A 16,734-nucleotide genomic window follows, 5' to 3' on the forward strand; every position below is an offset into this window, starting at 1 on the left:
AAACAGAACAAGTTAATTCTGTTAAAACTAGTCTCTCTTTGTCTGAGCCTGTCAACACCAAATTTTAAGTTTCACTATTAGGCTGTTTCTTTGAGGGTGTTATGGACATGGTCTGATTCTGGAGAATCAGGCATAGAAGTTTTAATTAAGCCAATTAGACCAAGATCTCTTATTTTCGGATCCCAGAGACACAATTGTGTCTACACATTGCAGGAAAGTGAACAGTGCTCCTGGCAGCCTCTCAGTTTCATGAACGTTCACCAATTAATAATTTTCTTACAGGACAAAAAGACTTCTAAGGCTTTTCTTGCCAAAACTAATCTACAAGAAATGTTCACATCCTCGGTGACATCTTGCATGACAATGTTCTGTGCACATTTCATTATCTCAGGGAGACTTCCTCACTATCATAAAACCAGTTCCCTGACAGTTCTCTTAAAAAAAGGACAGTGAATGTTGGATGGTAGTCAGGATTGGGTTACAGTCTGTAACAAATCTTTTCTTCTTCTTAAAGAGATGAAGGTGAATTACACAAAGTAATCCAATTTAAATTTGCCCAAAGTATGTACTGTAGGCCACACATACAGTACAGGCAATAGCAGATGAAGTTTATTCTCAACCTCTCTGCCACAGATGCATTGGGCTTAATCCACTCCCTGCCCACACAAATTCAGGGACTGTCCTGTAAGAGAATTCTTTTGGGTATATGTGACTAATGTGCCTTCAGATGTAAATAGTACTGTAGTGACTGTAGTGAGTCTTTGGTTGTTCCATCTTGATGATAATTCTACATTTACTATGTGTTACTAATATTTGGGCACAATAACCTTTATTTGTGGGTCTAACTACAGCCCAAACATTAATTAATGAGGTTGGAGGGAGACTGGGATACCCCTAAATTGCACTTAATTTCTTAAATAAATTAAAGTCAGCATATTTTAAGAGTTTTTATGAGTTTGTGAAAAGGACACTGCAACAGTAGATTACATTTTGTTCGTGCACAATGTGACAGTTCATTTTGTTCCCCTTCCCCAGTTTTTCCCTCAGATTTTTAATTCATTTTTAGATTTGTTGTTTTCTTGAAAATGTAAAAATACAAAAAAAAAAGTTTTATGTTACCTCTTAAAAGTTAATTTGTTGTTTGGAGTTCAAGTAAATTCTGGAGTACAAGTCTGCCTGTGCATCCTGAAATAATTTGTTATCTTGACACATCCTCATTTTAAACCCTGAAAACTAGTTCAGGTTACCTTCTATGTTCCCAACCATTGATCTGAATCAATACAAAGTATTATTGAAGAAAATATCCATCCAAGAACAGTGATAACACTTTCTAGATGGAACTTAGTTTTGTGAAGTACATGATGGACTTCAAACCTGCAGATGGCATTACATGCCACTTCTTATGTTTGAATCACTCTCCTCCATCCATTAATAGAACAGAGGATTGAAGATATCTTCACAAGCAATGGCATGCAAAACATGTTTATCAATATTTCTTGTACTGTTGCATAAATCAATATGTACTGTACTGTTGCTATATCTACTGTATATGTATCTCTGAGCACAAACTTTAGTTTTTGCATAGTGTCTTAAGACATACTGTATGTAACACATTGTACCTAAATTGTAAATAAATTACTGATACCATTATGATACAGTGTAATATGATGGCTTACAACTTTTATGTATTTTGCAAATATTTATATGCTTTGCTTTTTCTGCTCTTATTTATATTTCTGAAGAAGAGGTCATGCAATGTTTTCCACCAATTCTGAAAAGGAGCAATGCTAACATTTTACACTCTATGTTAATTTAGTTACATGACTGCTATGAGTCTAAATGTGTATCTGTCAGCATTGAGGGACAAGGGGGATGTTTGTTATAAAGCAGATTAACAGATTTAGTTCACTGGTTGTTTGTGTAAATTTTTTAAATTTGTTTTCTATATTTTCTGCATCTTATGCTGATGATATACACAGTACCAGAGATCTACAGTATCTTGAAAATCATCTGAGAAGCACAAAAGTAAAAGGAACAAAAAAGTGTACAGAAGAAACAACCATTGACACCTCTGTAATGACTGCTAAAAAATAATCCAGGTGAGCTTTTGAGCAGTATTGAAATATAACTGGACATGGAAAAAAAACTCTTTTGAATGTTCAAAACATTGAAATTCAACAGCTTTTGAAACAATAAAATTTGATTATTATTTATTACTGTTGTTAGTTTACCCGTATTATTTTCCAGCAGTCATTATACAGTAGGTGGTGGTTGAGGTTGTATTGTCGTTAAACCCTTAAACAGCAAGGATCACACAGTACATCATGCAGCCCAAACTAATGAAATTGTATTAATTCAGACTTTCAGACAGTCTACTACTGTGGTACATACAGTACATCTGTTCCAGGAAAGACAGGGGAAGGGGCGGGAAAAGTCTGTGAAAAAATGGTCAGTTACATAGTTAGGAGGATTTTTCAGTGTTCTAAATCCTTTATTGTGTGACATAGTGATTTCAATTGTGAAGCCCACCTTGCATTACAGGGTTGTTTCCACAATACAAAGCTTGTGGAACATGTGCCACGGTAAGACTTTATAGGATTTACAAAGCTTATTGACCATTTCACTTCTGTGGAACACCTGTTTTGATCCAAGCAGTTATTAGGTTTTGGTGTTGTCTGACATTGTATTAAAGACTGCTATCAATGTAACAATGTAACTCAGTCACATACAGGTCAAGTAATTACTGCAGCAATTAGTCATGACAAAGCTTAATATCCTGCTGCATCTAGACAATGAGAAGTCGCATTTTCTCATTAGATGACCATTATACAACCATCCGGTTTTGCCTTTGATGTGACTTACCAAATTCAGAGCTATAATCAATTTTAATGTTCTCATTCCAGTTTATGCAAATAGAACAGCGTTGTTTTAAAGACGTGATTTATTTTATAATCTATGGTTTCTTGGAAAGAAAGTTTTCCTATGCACAACAATTTCGTCAAAAAATGACAAAATAAAACGTCTTCGTGCCGTGAGCGTGTACATTACACTTCAAAGTAAAAGGCTTTGCGGTTCTGCCCTAATAGCAGGAATATTCTATTATGGTGCCCTGGCAATATACCTCTAACCTGCTGGCGAGCTTATCATTTTCAGGGAAAGGAGGTGGAAAATATTGCACAGAGAAACTATTTCATTTTGTAGATAACAGGTAATCGAAATGAAAGATACCGTGAACACTAGTCCAAATAGATGTGCAACAGTATCAGACGGGCGCCAATAAAGATAAATAATTTGCTTACCCCGCCCTCAAGCACTTTGTCGAATTCCAAATATTTGATTAATTTTCTATTCTAGCAATCGTCTAATACTATCCTTAAATGTACAACTATTTAGATAGACTACAATAAAAATGTAGTCAACAAAAACATACTTACAAATACATATATATTTATGTTTTTATTTCGTGAAAGCAGTAATTTGTAGTAGCTCTTTTTGATGCAACATTTTTAAAGAAAATACTTTGCTAATTCACATAAATGACGCACAGCGCGTCGCGAATATGTATTTTTATTTATTGTGACTGTTGCTTCCTCCCCTCTCCTGGTATTTGCATAGGTATTGCTCCAGTGCTGTAGCTGTTCTCTTATAATAAAGATTTTATGTGGGACGGGGGAGGGGTTTCGTGTTCAGTTATCCTGCAGTCAACAGCCAGACGTGAGGCAGAACAAACCTCTGTTCGGACAACAGTCTGCATACATTTCAGCACCCTGAGCGGCTGCGAAGCTTCGGCAACCTTTCCAGACCACCTACTCAAAGTACGTCCTTCCTTATTTTCAGGATCTAAAAGTGTACGCCGTGGTAAGGTAAGGATGAAAAATGTTTGCTGTGTTAACATTGTGTACTCAGTCCCTTTTTGGAGAGCTTTTATGACAAGTACAGTATGACAAGGAAAGGTCGATAAAGTGCCCGAGGGGCTTTTCCACATACTCTTGCTCAGAGAAGACTGATATGAATCTTAGTATAATAAATATTATGGATACTAAAAATATTTAAAAAGCAACATATCTTTTGAGTTTATATACTATAAGTAATAGACCAGTATTTGTCAGCATCACATCCTTTACGTTGGAAATCGTATTGCCTATCTTTAACCGTCTTGAACGCTTTAGCCGTGATTTTAACCCAAAAGGCAAACAATGGCACTGGAAGCTACTGTACATCAACTCTAATATTTGTTTTTCTTTAATATATTTTAACTTCAAAGAAAGAATGTTGGAGTGGCAGCGCAACGTACAGTAAATTACATTTTACTCTGAGCACATGCTTATTGAACATGCGTTTCTTTTTCTTGCCGTTGAATTGGATGCTGTGTGCCCTCGCTTAGCATTCACGGTGTGGCGTAGTGATGAAGACAGGTGTCAGTGAAAGAGCGATCATCTCACGCGTTAGATTTACTTCGCTGGGGGCTTTCCCTTTGGTCCCTTTTGCATTACTGTTATGCCATATATCACTTTCCCCTTTCCTGTAATATGTCCAATGATTTTCAGATTAAACGTTCTCACAGATCTAAAACAATAATAGAAATAGCGCAATTTGTCTGTAATAAAAATCACCGCACCAACTGTACTAATTAGAAGTAAGTCTATAAGTGAAAGTGCCAGTGTTACGACAGTGCTTATGCTGCAGTTGATGATTTTAACTAGAGCCTTTTAAATACCTTTTAATGTTTGTAAGACTAGTAGCACTTTACTTTAAATATTTGCCTATTCATTCTGGTTGTTATGGATATGCTATTATAAATCCTCCGTAACATATGATGTGTCACACAAAATATTAAGGGTCTGTACAAAGCAAGCACTGGATGTGGTGTTATGCATGGGTTATTTAACTGAACTGAGGCATCAGGTAAAGGGAGCCACTCACTGTAATCAGGAATAGCTGCTGTTCTGATTAAGTACCACTTTTGATGTTACTTTGTATTCATCACTGGAGGATCAGGTCTAGCACTCCCCCTGGCAATGAGCAGTTTCGAAGGTTATGTACCACATTACAAAACGGGATGTTTTAAAATATGAAATTCTAATCGAGCCTTAGAGTGAAGTGCAATCCGAAACACGTCTTAACCAAATTATTTATCTACTGTACGTCCTTATTGCTTTTAATTTTAAACATAGATTTGGATAACTGCAAAGTATCGCAACTTTCAAATGGTTAAATAAATACGTTGCTGTGATACGTAGATCTGTGAGCATGTTTTCCTCTGGGTTTTATTGTGTTAAGATTAATTTCTGCAATTTGATTATCTGAGTGCTTGTAGATATCAAGTTTACGAGGTGGGGACTGGTGGAGAGTGGGGGACATTGAGTACTGTTTCATGGGAAGTAGAATATTTACAGTAAATATTGACTTTTGTTATAGTGTACTTTAAAATGCCATTATATACAGTATAATTTTTTTTTGCCTTTAGTACTATTATTTATTATGTTTCTCCTATCTTAATACCAATTACCTATCTAAATATTAATGTCTTATAATGAGAAACCAGTTAAGGATGGTTTAAAGAAATAGAGACACTTGAATTACAGTAGGTGATAGTTTGATCAAACTAAGTAGAAAACTGGATCTAATTTATGTATACAAACTAATGAGCACAATTTGGTTAACTGTGTAATGGATGCTCATTCTATATGAAAGATATCAACAAGTGAATACATTTTATGTAGAAAATTCCATTCTATAATGTTCTTTCCTGGATGGTTAATTTGGAATAATTAACCGTGTTATATGATTAAGATGTCATAAAGAAGTCAAGTATAACACTTTGAATGTCAAAATCCTTGAACAGCTCTTTATAATGAATTTGTATGATAAATACCAGTGTATGCAGTAGCTGATATAAGATGTTTTCACGGTGCTGCGACATACTAATCCAGTTTATCTGCTTCACCCCCAAATGGAGCCTGCAGGAAATGATAATAGTGAGCTATAAGCAGGCACTCAAAGTAGTGAATGGTTTTGTTGCATAATTTGGAAAATGTTTCTCATTTTAAGTCAATTAGTCAGTTTGTATGTAAGAGTATCTTAACCATAATATGAATTATTCCTTCAAAGTCCTGAAGGAAAAAACAAAAGTTAACAATTGTCATCAGGAACATCAAAATGAAGAAAGTGGAGTATCTTTTGAAAAAAACTGTTATAACGTTAGCAGACCAAACAGAGAAATGGACCTAGTTAACTGGCAAGTTAACAAAAGGAATGATATACCATTAGCTATTTTTTTACAGATGCTACACTGAAAGATTGATTTTGTAATTGCACTTTTCTGTCACTTAGTCCTGCAAAATGATGATTAATTTGCCACTTTATGGCTTAATTTCCAAAGCAATGACTTTATAAACCTGCCACGTCTCTGCTGCCCTATCAATTCATCTAAGGCTAGCTATCTAGAGAATATATACGTGACTTTTTGCTTTATAAAGCTTTTGCTATTGTAGTGCACTACATTAGATCTTAACCTACAGTAGTACTACACTGTGGTTACATATCACCAGAGATTTCTTTTTTTATTCATCCACCTGTTGTATGGTAATAATACCAGATTACAAATTCTTTCTTCTTTTTATTTAGACATGTTTATTTTTTCCCTTTTCAATTAAAAGGCCTGATATAATTATCCATAAAAATTAGCACCAAGTGACCTGTCTTCAGTGATATACAGTATACTCAAAGTTTCCAGTTTACTGTCCAAGAAAAGACCTTACACAAGACATATAGTATCATTGTCATTCTCATGTGGAGGTTGCTTTCTGAATGCACACAGAGATCTATTCTATTCAAGAGCAGACTTATTCTATTGTTAGTTTATTAATACAATCATTTTAATTTTCTGTGATAGTTTTCTTGATAATTAAATTGATAAATATAAAGGTGGCTTTACTGACAAAGGATGAGGTCGTGAGATGAAATTTAAAACGATTCAGTCTTCTACTGTATGCTGGCCATTGTATGCAGTTTCTCTAGAAGACTATGCCCTGTTTTTTCCCATGTTAAGTAATGTGTCCCACTATTGTAACTCACTGATTCCCTGAGAGAATTTTCTGCCTGCAGGAAGCATGAGCTTTTAAAGTTTAGATACCATACATTTGCACCTTGCATTTGCAGTTTTGTAAAGTACCACAACTAGAATGTGATATACAGTACTGTATAATGAAGTCAAGAGAAAATTAGAACAGTAAAGTACAAGATACTTAAAGGAGTGTACAGAACATGATGGGTATGATAATTGTCTATAATAAATAATACTGAGGGCTTTCTGACTTAATATATACTGTAATGACATTCTAATTGTGTTCCTGATCCCTTGTCTGCTTCATACTATACTGTATCTGTAGTGCAATACTGCTTTTTCCTTTGTGACATTTTATGAAGTAATAGACTGTGCCTTTGTGCTATGAACTAAAATGAAATTTTAATCAAACTGAAAAATGTATGTAACTACATTTAAAATTTAATTAATTAAACTTCTGTCAGTTTACATATATAAGCAATGAAAAATGAAATCCTACCGTATTATGTTAATAATGAATGGCTATTAGCTTCTTACTGTAGTTCAGGTGTGTTAGTTGTTATATTGTATACTTTATTAAAAAAATAATTAAAGAATGGTTGTTTGTGGTAATATGAAATGCCATGAACAGGTTTTATTGTACTCCACTGGGAGTAAACTACAAACTATGCATTACATGCTTTTATTGCTGATGCACTGGTATATTACATTGCAGTGGGCACAGTATTACATTGCAGTGAGCACAGCACAGGTGGCTTAGATATGATCTTTACTGTAGTGATAAAGATAGCAGTGATAAATGGAACAAGTAATTTGGTGTAACAGGGAGAGCACCATGTTGTCTGTTAGGGTCAACACTGTGATCTCAAAGTGTAGGTGAAGCTGGCTTTTCTAATAATGTGGTGCTGTCACTGTTAATGAATGTGTGTGTCACCACTCATAACTATCACACCACAAACATGGGTGTTTTGATTGATGCTGCAGTATTGTTCAAATGTCTGTCAATCTGCACATTTTAAATGAAACACTATTGGTTCTCATCTAGCCCAGTTGCTGCTTCTGTAATACATATACAATAACTGGTATGTAGAGGTAACTTCTGTCAGTACATGCATGTCAAAAGATAAATATTGAAACATATGGATAGTACTGAAAACCTCATGTATGACTACAAAGTTTGCATGTAGCAGAATGAAGAAGAATGGTGCCCTACACAAATACTCCTCCAACATGCCTATATATTATAGGTGTATATTAGGTGCAGAATGTCTATGCCCAATATAGAATGTTAGAGCCTTTCATCTTTTGACTCCCTGCAAACTCCACAGTACCTTATAGGGAATCTTCATCATTAATATCACTACAAGCCAGCATTTAACCCTGAAAGTCATGGGAATTGACTCATGACCACCATCCCCCTGACATTCATAATCAATTGTACAGCAGTACGTGGCTAAATCCAACCACAAGTGGCCAGGGATGTGGCCCAGTCTGTCCTGGACCACAGGCCTCAATCTATTCTCTGAACAAACACCTCTGCTTTTTAAGCTATTCAGGAGCCTCTTTATACAGTATATCAGATTTTATTCTAGTATACAGAATGTGACAATTGGAGCACTTACAGTTGTTACTTATGGCTCCTCAAGGATGATGTACTGTATAAATATAAGCTTTTAGAAACGTGACATTTATTAGTGACCCATCATTAATAAGCATTGTTTTCATAGCTACATTGGTGTCCATTAATACCAGTGATCTATTTTAAGGCCTGAGTAGCAGCTGGAATTTTGTAGCTATATGTAATTAGGTGCATTATATGTAAAAAATAAATAAATCTAAATAAACATGAATAATTAGAATAACCTTTTTTAGGAAAATACTAATGTTATGTTTATGTCACGAAGCGCTCTTTCAGGACCCTATGCAGGCGACACAATCCGGGGGGGGGGGAGTGAAGAAAACACGGGGAAAAAGGCATGCAAGGGGGCTGGAAGGAAAACAGGGGGCTTGTCCATGGTGCGCTGGTGTTCTGGGGAGGTGTGGCCAAGGCAAACAGTCCAAGGGAGTCCGAGGCAAATCCATGAGTGTAGCAAAAGACCAAGACCGGGTAAATCCATCCTGACAGACAAACAGAGTTAAAAGCCGGAGCGGGATCCGGCAGAGGGACGGGGGAATAAAAGGGGGGTCACGGGACCAGACGCTCCATAATCCTGGGCTCAGAAGGTCAGGACGCCGTGATGAAGTCTGTGCCGTCGAGTCGCTCCTGGACTTGCTGATAGGCAGGCTTCCGGGCGTCCTTCTTCCAAAGCTGAGCCCAGATTGGCGGGAACACCTGGCTTTTGTAGGACGGGGGCAGGAACTAGAGACAGGTGCAGGGAATCAAGAATAAAACTAGGAAGGGCTGGAGCGTCCTTAAGAGGAGGGGTTTAAGAGCGTGACAGTTTATGTATTGAAAAAAAAGCAAATTATTTTGTTTGTGTATACAGGGCATTTCTGTAAATGGAATTGTTGGTATAGCCCATAGAGACCTGCAAAAAACACATTTGTATTATTCAAAGTTTATCAAAAATTCTGTGCAATTAACATTTCATTTCAGAACTAACCTCAAAAAGCAAGGAACCTTGTTAATGGATTGTACTTTAGATTCAGGTTACTTGGATTGAGTGGTCTGTTAATAATATTTGCAGGTGAATCTTTCCCTTAATGTATACTTTCAAAAGGGACACTTGGAATTTGTGGTTAAGTATGTTTTGTTAAAAGCGATTTAAAATTGTTTATGTCTCTTAATTTTTTTTCCAAAATGAACTATGTGATGACAAAGAGGCATAGTATTATTATATTTACTGTTATTATAATAAAATAATTATGAATTTTTACAAAAAAAATGAGTTCCTGCCACTTCCGACCCTTATTTTTAAACATACAGTACATACATATTTTATTTGATTGCAAATTGTGGTACTTAAGAGGTATCAGTGTATCTTAAGCACAAAGTCACAATGCTAATGTTAAAAGCATTTGCGGAACTGTACCTTTTTAGGTCAGGCCTTTTATTTTGCATATACAGTGGATTTGCATTAGATACACAATACAACATAGAAGGATTCAGTATGTGCAACACTGAACATTTTATTTGGTGTGTTTTCCTACAAATGTTAGTATCAATGATTATTTTTCTAGCCATTGTAAAAAGCATCAGACATTTTAAGGCAACTGTGTTCAAGTTGCACATCTGAAGTTGTAATTAAATGTAGTGATGGAGTCTTTATTATTTCATGAAACTCATAAAATATTAGAAGATGTCCAACGTTAATCACGGAACAACCATATAAACCAGTTTTATTGCTCTGCTCAGACTTTTATAAATATTTTGATGAGGAAAGTCCAATAACTTGTAATTGCCTTCAACCCCTGCTGGCTGACCTCAGTCTGTGATGATCCAAGTGCAGAATGTCTTCATTGACTTTGCTAGTGCTGTTCTTTACTGATGAATAATTCCACACTTTTGAGTGGCATGTCTAGCATTCATTGAAAAAGTGAGGACCTGGAACTTTCTAGATGTAAATCTGTTAAAAGCTAGTCTTTAAAAAAAATGACTATAACTCTGATAAAATAAAATAAAATAAAATAACTCTGATAATGTTTTTGGAATGTATATTCATTTTTGAAGGCAGTTGAAAAAAGAATGATAGCAGCTCTTTGATAAATAAACTACAGTGCATTTTGTATGGAATGATAGTTCCAAAAAGGATGCTTCATTTCAATTTTAAATAGAGAACTGATAAGGAAAGGCCTGGGTAAATTATTCTAATAGACTCATTGTCTCATTTTGAATACAAGGATTTAATGCTTTTGAGAAGCTTTGTTTTGAAAAGGCTTGGCACAAATACGTAAGGGGGTTTACTTTGGATAGCAAAGCAAAAGAGAGGATAAGAATCTGAAACTTTCTGTGCAGAAGCCTCTTTGTACTTTCAAACAGTTCTGGAACTTCATAAATCTTCTTCCAAAACCCTCCACAGGGATTTGTGAAAAAGACTGTTACTGAAGCAAATCAGCCTGCCAAAACGTCAGCAACATTTTTAACACACACCAGGGTGTCCCGGAACAGAAATACTACTGACCATATTGAACAAGGTCAAGTGTATGGGAGTAAGCTAATGTGTCAGTGGTTTGACCTTTCTAGTTGGTATAGAGAGGTCAATTCATGATGCAGTTCCAGTCAGGATATGACGTTTGTGTTTGACTGTTTCATGAAGTTCAGAGCCCAGCATTCTATAGGTTATTAGTTTATTTAACAACCCTCACATACTGTATAATGAAAGGCATTGCTAAGCTGACTGTGTACCATGAAACACACAGTAGCTTAATCAGAGGTGAAAAAAGATTTGTGTCCTGCCAGGGGACAGTCAAAATGACATGCAAACCTGTAAATGAATTAATTAGCGATGCAATAGCATAGTTTATGTCATAAACATGAGGTGGACAAATATTGTTCACATTTCATTTTGATTTATTTAGCTTAGCTCACGTTGCTTTTCAGGAGTTTTCCCATTAAATTGCTATTCTTCTAAAACATTGGTTATCTATGAATACATCTGACATTTCATTATCATGGAGGTTAGACGAAGCCAAGTAATGGAATTATCATCTGCACTCTTAAACTAGGAAGCCTGTACTTTCACATTCTTGTTTTCTTTCAGTATATGAAATCAGTTCCCACTCTTTATTTCCACTGCATGTCCTTACTATAAGCAGGAACACAGCTGAAAGGGTATTGTGTTCTGAGCTGGCCAAACTAATGCTCATTTTCAAATTAATTGTGTTCATAATCAATAATTAATTCAAAGCTGACTGTGAGCTAAAAGGATTTCTTTAGGTATGGTGAACAAGTATTCTTTCTCTGCCTTTTCACTTCAGAAACAGGACCCTTGCATCTATTGGAAAATGTAATTAATTCTCCTGATGCAGATCTCTATTCATCTGGCTCAGCGAATTATTATGTGATGATAATTCAATCAGCAGGATTGTTGTGTTAATTACAGAGACAAATAATACCCCATTGATTTAGACTGATGTAAATATAATACTTGCAAGAGAAGGTGATGTTCAGCCTATATTGAGAATCCCAATAATCCACAAAATATAACTGTGTTCAGTTTGCCCATCCAGGCATTCTTTATAGTAAAGTAAAGTGTCAAATATACAACATTTTGTCACCAATCTAAGCCTTGCTATGACTGCTAGACTTGCACAAGACATAACTTAAATAATTTAAAGTAAAAACTGCATGAGTCTTAAAACCAGTTTACCAAAAGTATGATGCAACAAGTATGGTTTGTTATAGAGCTGCTTAAAGTTGGTCATTTCATATGTGCATTTTTATCAACATTACCAGAACACATATCTGGTCTCTGGTAATTCTCATTTAATTATTAAAAAATGTGTATAACCATCAAAATTTGTATTGCTTTATTACAGAAAAATAGGTAAATGTATTAAATAAAATATTTTTAAGTATGAAATGAACTAAATTTACAATGTGCTGCTAACCCACTAATGAAATAACATTCTGGGAGCTTCATCTAAAGTTGTAACTTAGTACAGAAATGTTTAGGCAATGCTAATTTATAGAAGAAATTATTGAAATATTCTTTATATTTTTGGCAGCCAAAATATACACTATACTGTTTAAATGTATCCCAAGAATATTTTTTATGTCATTTGATTACCCACAGATGATACATAGATGAACAAAGATGAACAAAAAAGATGAACATTTTTGTAACTCTGCACTGGAAAGCTTGTATTATAATGACCTTGTTACTGACCTTCTTCTGTCACTTCAGTGTGTGCTTTTTTTGTTTTGCATATAAAAACGTCTGAGTAAAATGATGTGAGCAGTCATGAAATTTATTGATTTATAATGTCCAGTACAGTATATATCCTTATAACCCCTCAAAGTTTCTTATTCAGATGAGTGTTGTGGGTTTAATATATATACTTTACATATTGTATTTAAATGTTGCACTGAGTGAGACCAAGGTGAATGTTAAAGTAAAATATTTCCATGAAGTTACTGGCTTATACACCAAAATACTCAATACCATTTCTGCTTGCTATATTTAAGATTAATATACATTTAATATACATGTTAAATTTGTGTTCCACCATGAAGCAATAAGTGTGAAACAAATCCATGAAATATATTGTACATGAGATTTAAGTGGGCAATGCAGGACTTCACTAAATGTCCTTCCAGAATGGTTACAAATAGAGGTCACAGTTAGCTAATGTCATGACCTGTGGTGTGCTGTGTTATTGTCCAAGGGAATGTGTTTCTCAGTGGTCCATTGCAACAGTATGAATAACAAGTATCACTGCTCCAGAATTCAGCTTTCACAGCACAGTTGTTTAACTAGGCCAACTAACTTTATAAGCACCCTGTAGTGCACTTAGAGTTTATTTCTCAGGTTTCTGACACAACAGTTTTATTCCCTAGTGGCTGTAGTTTTTGAAGGTAAGTCTGATCATAAGAACATGCAGCTTGACAAACTCTGACCTTTACTTTTATTCCACTCCAGATATAGCTGTAAGTCACAGAAATTGCTCTAGGACAGCTGGAGCATGTTATTTGGAAATGGCAAAATAATAAAATGATACATTTTTTGTTGTTTGTTAAAATGAAATACTGTAATATATTTACAAAATACACTCTTATTTTTGCTCTATGAGAAATATAGAGTACCTAGGTAAAATGGTAAGTTTTAAGTTTAGATTTGAAGAGAGTTGAAGAAAGTCATAGACAACTGAGGAAGTTCACGCCAAAACACTGGAGCACCAACAGATAAGGCACAGTCACCTAAGACTCGGCCTCAACTGAACTGAGCCTATGGGCAGGAGTATAAACAGGGAGGAGTTCAAAGATGTATGATGGAGCCAGATTGTTTTGAGTCTTGAATGTCTGTAACAAGATCTTCTATTGAATAAATACATTTTTAGACAACTTAGAGACTTACAGTAAGTGTAGGAGTGATATGCTGCCAGGTTGTGGTGTGCGTTAGTAGTCTAGCTGCAGAGTTTTTAACATATTGCAACTTGTTGAGAAGAGAGTTTGGGAGCCCATAGAGTAAAAAGTTGGAGAAATCAAGCCTTGATGTTATAAATGCATGAATCATTTCTTAAAGAATCCTACAAAGTCCTCATTACCATATAATTTTCAAAAGTGAAAAAGGAGGCACATTGGAAAAGTCTAAAGGAATATTCTACATGCAAATAGCAAAAAAAGCTCTGCAAAAGAGTAAAAGTATGAAAATGGCTATAAAGCAAAATGTTACATATTGTTTTTTTTCACTGTTAAACAGTTTTTCAGAGACTGGCTACTAACAAATTATGGGTGCATTAAATTAAATGCAAAACCTAAGAAGAATCTGCTGTGTGTGTTTGTTGACCAAACACATGACTCCAAGACTGACCAAATCTCCTTATGTTTTTGTCTGAACTTTCATATACTACAAAAAGCATGTTGTAAATAAACATAATGATTCTATCTGACGTACATTGACTAAGCACCTGTAAAGTTTTTCAGATATAAAGTTCAAATTATATTTACTGAGATTTATAGATAATAATATAATAATGTACATCTGAGTATCTACTGTATATCTGTAAAAACCTGTATGCTCTTGTGAATTTTATTTCTCTTCATTTACTTTTAATTGTACTTTTGTCTTTTTCTTTATTCATGATGTACAGCATCCTTATTATAAGATATTGTAAGACATACAGTATAAGATCATTACTATTACAACAACAAGATGGCGCCGTGTTAGTGGCAGCCTGCTACAGCAGCTCTGTGTCTTTTTGTTTCTTTCAGTTAGTTAATGCTAGTGTGTTAGTGTTTTTTCTTCATACTTTGCCGGCAACTAGATTTGCGATCACAACATGATGGATACTAGGAAGCTGAGAAACTTTTTCTTGTTTTTTCTGATACTTGGACCTCTGTGGCTATCGAGTTGCAATGCCGATAGCCACAGAAGCATTGTCTACACGCGGGACCAGCTGATCGCGCTAGCGCGTCCGGCTCTACTCACTGGAGAGAAGCCATCGGTGCCGGAGGAGCTGAGGAGGAGAAGCCGAGGCTGTAGGGCTGGTGCGACGCGAAAGGCGAAGAGAAGGAGATTTAAACCCTACCTTCCTTCGATCATCATGGGAAATGTGAGGTCCTTAGTGAACAAGATGGACGAACTGGGAGCATTGGTGAGAAGCCAGAGGGAGTATCGTGAATGCAGTATCATGTGTTTCACCGAGACGTGGCTGCAGGAACTTATTCCGGACTCGAACGTTACCATCGGCGGCTTTCAGACGGTGCGGGCGGACAGAAACACCGAGAGCGGTAAGAGGAAAGGAGGGGGGCTCGCGGTGCTTGTAAACAACAGATGGTGTAATCCTGGACATACTCATGTTAAGGAGCGCGTCTGCAACCCGGACATCGAACTGGTAGCCGTAGGACTGCGTCCGTACTATCTGCCGCGGGAGTTTACATGCGCCATCTTTGTTGTTGTTTACATTCCACCTACGGCAAATGCAGCGGTAGAGTGTGACGTCATAAACACAGTCACAGCCAGGCTACAAACAAAGCACCCAAGCGCTTTTATAGCTATTTCAGGGGACTTTAACCACGTATCTATTTCCACCACTCTGCCTACTTTCCACCAGTTTGTTAAGTGCCCGACCAGAGAAAACAAAACACTGGACTTATTATATGCCAATGCTAAGGATGCATATAGTTCCACAGCCCTTCCCCCCCTTGGCAGATCAGATCACAACCTTGTCTTGCTTACACCACTGTACACGCCTATTGTCCAGCGCCAACCTGTGACCATGAGGACTGTGAGGAGATGGTCTCAGGAGGCTATGGAGGATCTACGTGGTGCTTTGGAGGCCACCGACTGGGATGTGCTGTGCGAACCACATGGGGACGACATAGACAGCATGGTGGACTGTGTCACTGACTATATTAACTTCTGCGTAGATAACACCATCCCCACCAAAGACGTACACTGCTTTTCCAATAACAAACCCTGGATCACCAGCGACCTGAAGGCTCTTCTGAATGACAAGAAGAGAGCCTTTAGGAGGGGAGATAAGGAAGAGGTCAAGCGTGTACAGAGGGAGCTAAAGCAGAAGCTAAGAGAGAGCAAGGACGCATACAGAAAGAAGATAGAGGACAAGCTGCAAAGGAATAGGGTGAGAGATGTATGGAGCAGCATGAGAGAGATCACTGGCTTCAAACAGGCTGGGGGTGCAACAGAAGGGAACCTGGAGATGGCCAATGAGTTGAACCAGTTCTTTAACAGGTTTGATTTTGGGTCCTCTGTGGCGCAACACCCATCCCCCCACAGCCACACGCTCCCTAACCCTTCACAGCTGCGACTGCCCAATACCTCCTCCATCCCCCCACAAACATGGCCGCCTACAGCCACAACCCCCGACGGCTACTCACCCACCCATCCCCCACAGCTGCCACTCTCCAACACCTCCGCCATTAACACCTGCAGCACTAAAAGCACTATGAGCACCATCCCCCAGGCCAGGCTGACCATCACAGCTGACCAGGTGAAGAAGGAGCTGAAGAGGCTGCACGAGGGTAATGCACAGGACCAGATAAC

At 36.8% G+C, this 16,734-nt stretch overlaps 1 protein-coding gene across 1 annotated transcript in view; it reads left to right on the top strand.

The window, feature by feature from the left end:
- The first annotated feature begins 3,546 nt into the window (after positions 1 to 3,546).
- Positions 3,547 to 16,734, top strand: part of cntn6 (contactin 6) — a 129,508-nt gene continuing 116,320 nt past the window's right edge. Inside the window, exon 1 of the mRNA XM_088917177.1 lies at positions 3,547 to 3,815. The gene's annotated coding sequence lies outside the window, so the exon portion shown is untranslated. The remainder of the gene's footprint in view (positions 3,816 to 16,734) is intronic.

This window comes from Atractosteus spatula, chromosome 5 (assembly GCF_055471065.1).
Source record: "Atractosteus spatula isolate fAtrSpa1 chromosome 5, fAtrSpa1.hap1, whole genome shotgun sequence".
Lineage (NCBI taxonomy): Eukaryota > Metazoa > Chordata > Actinopteri > Semionotiformes > Lepisosteidae > Atractosteus > Atractosteus spatula.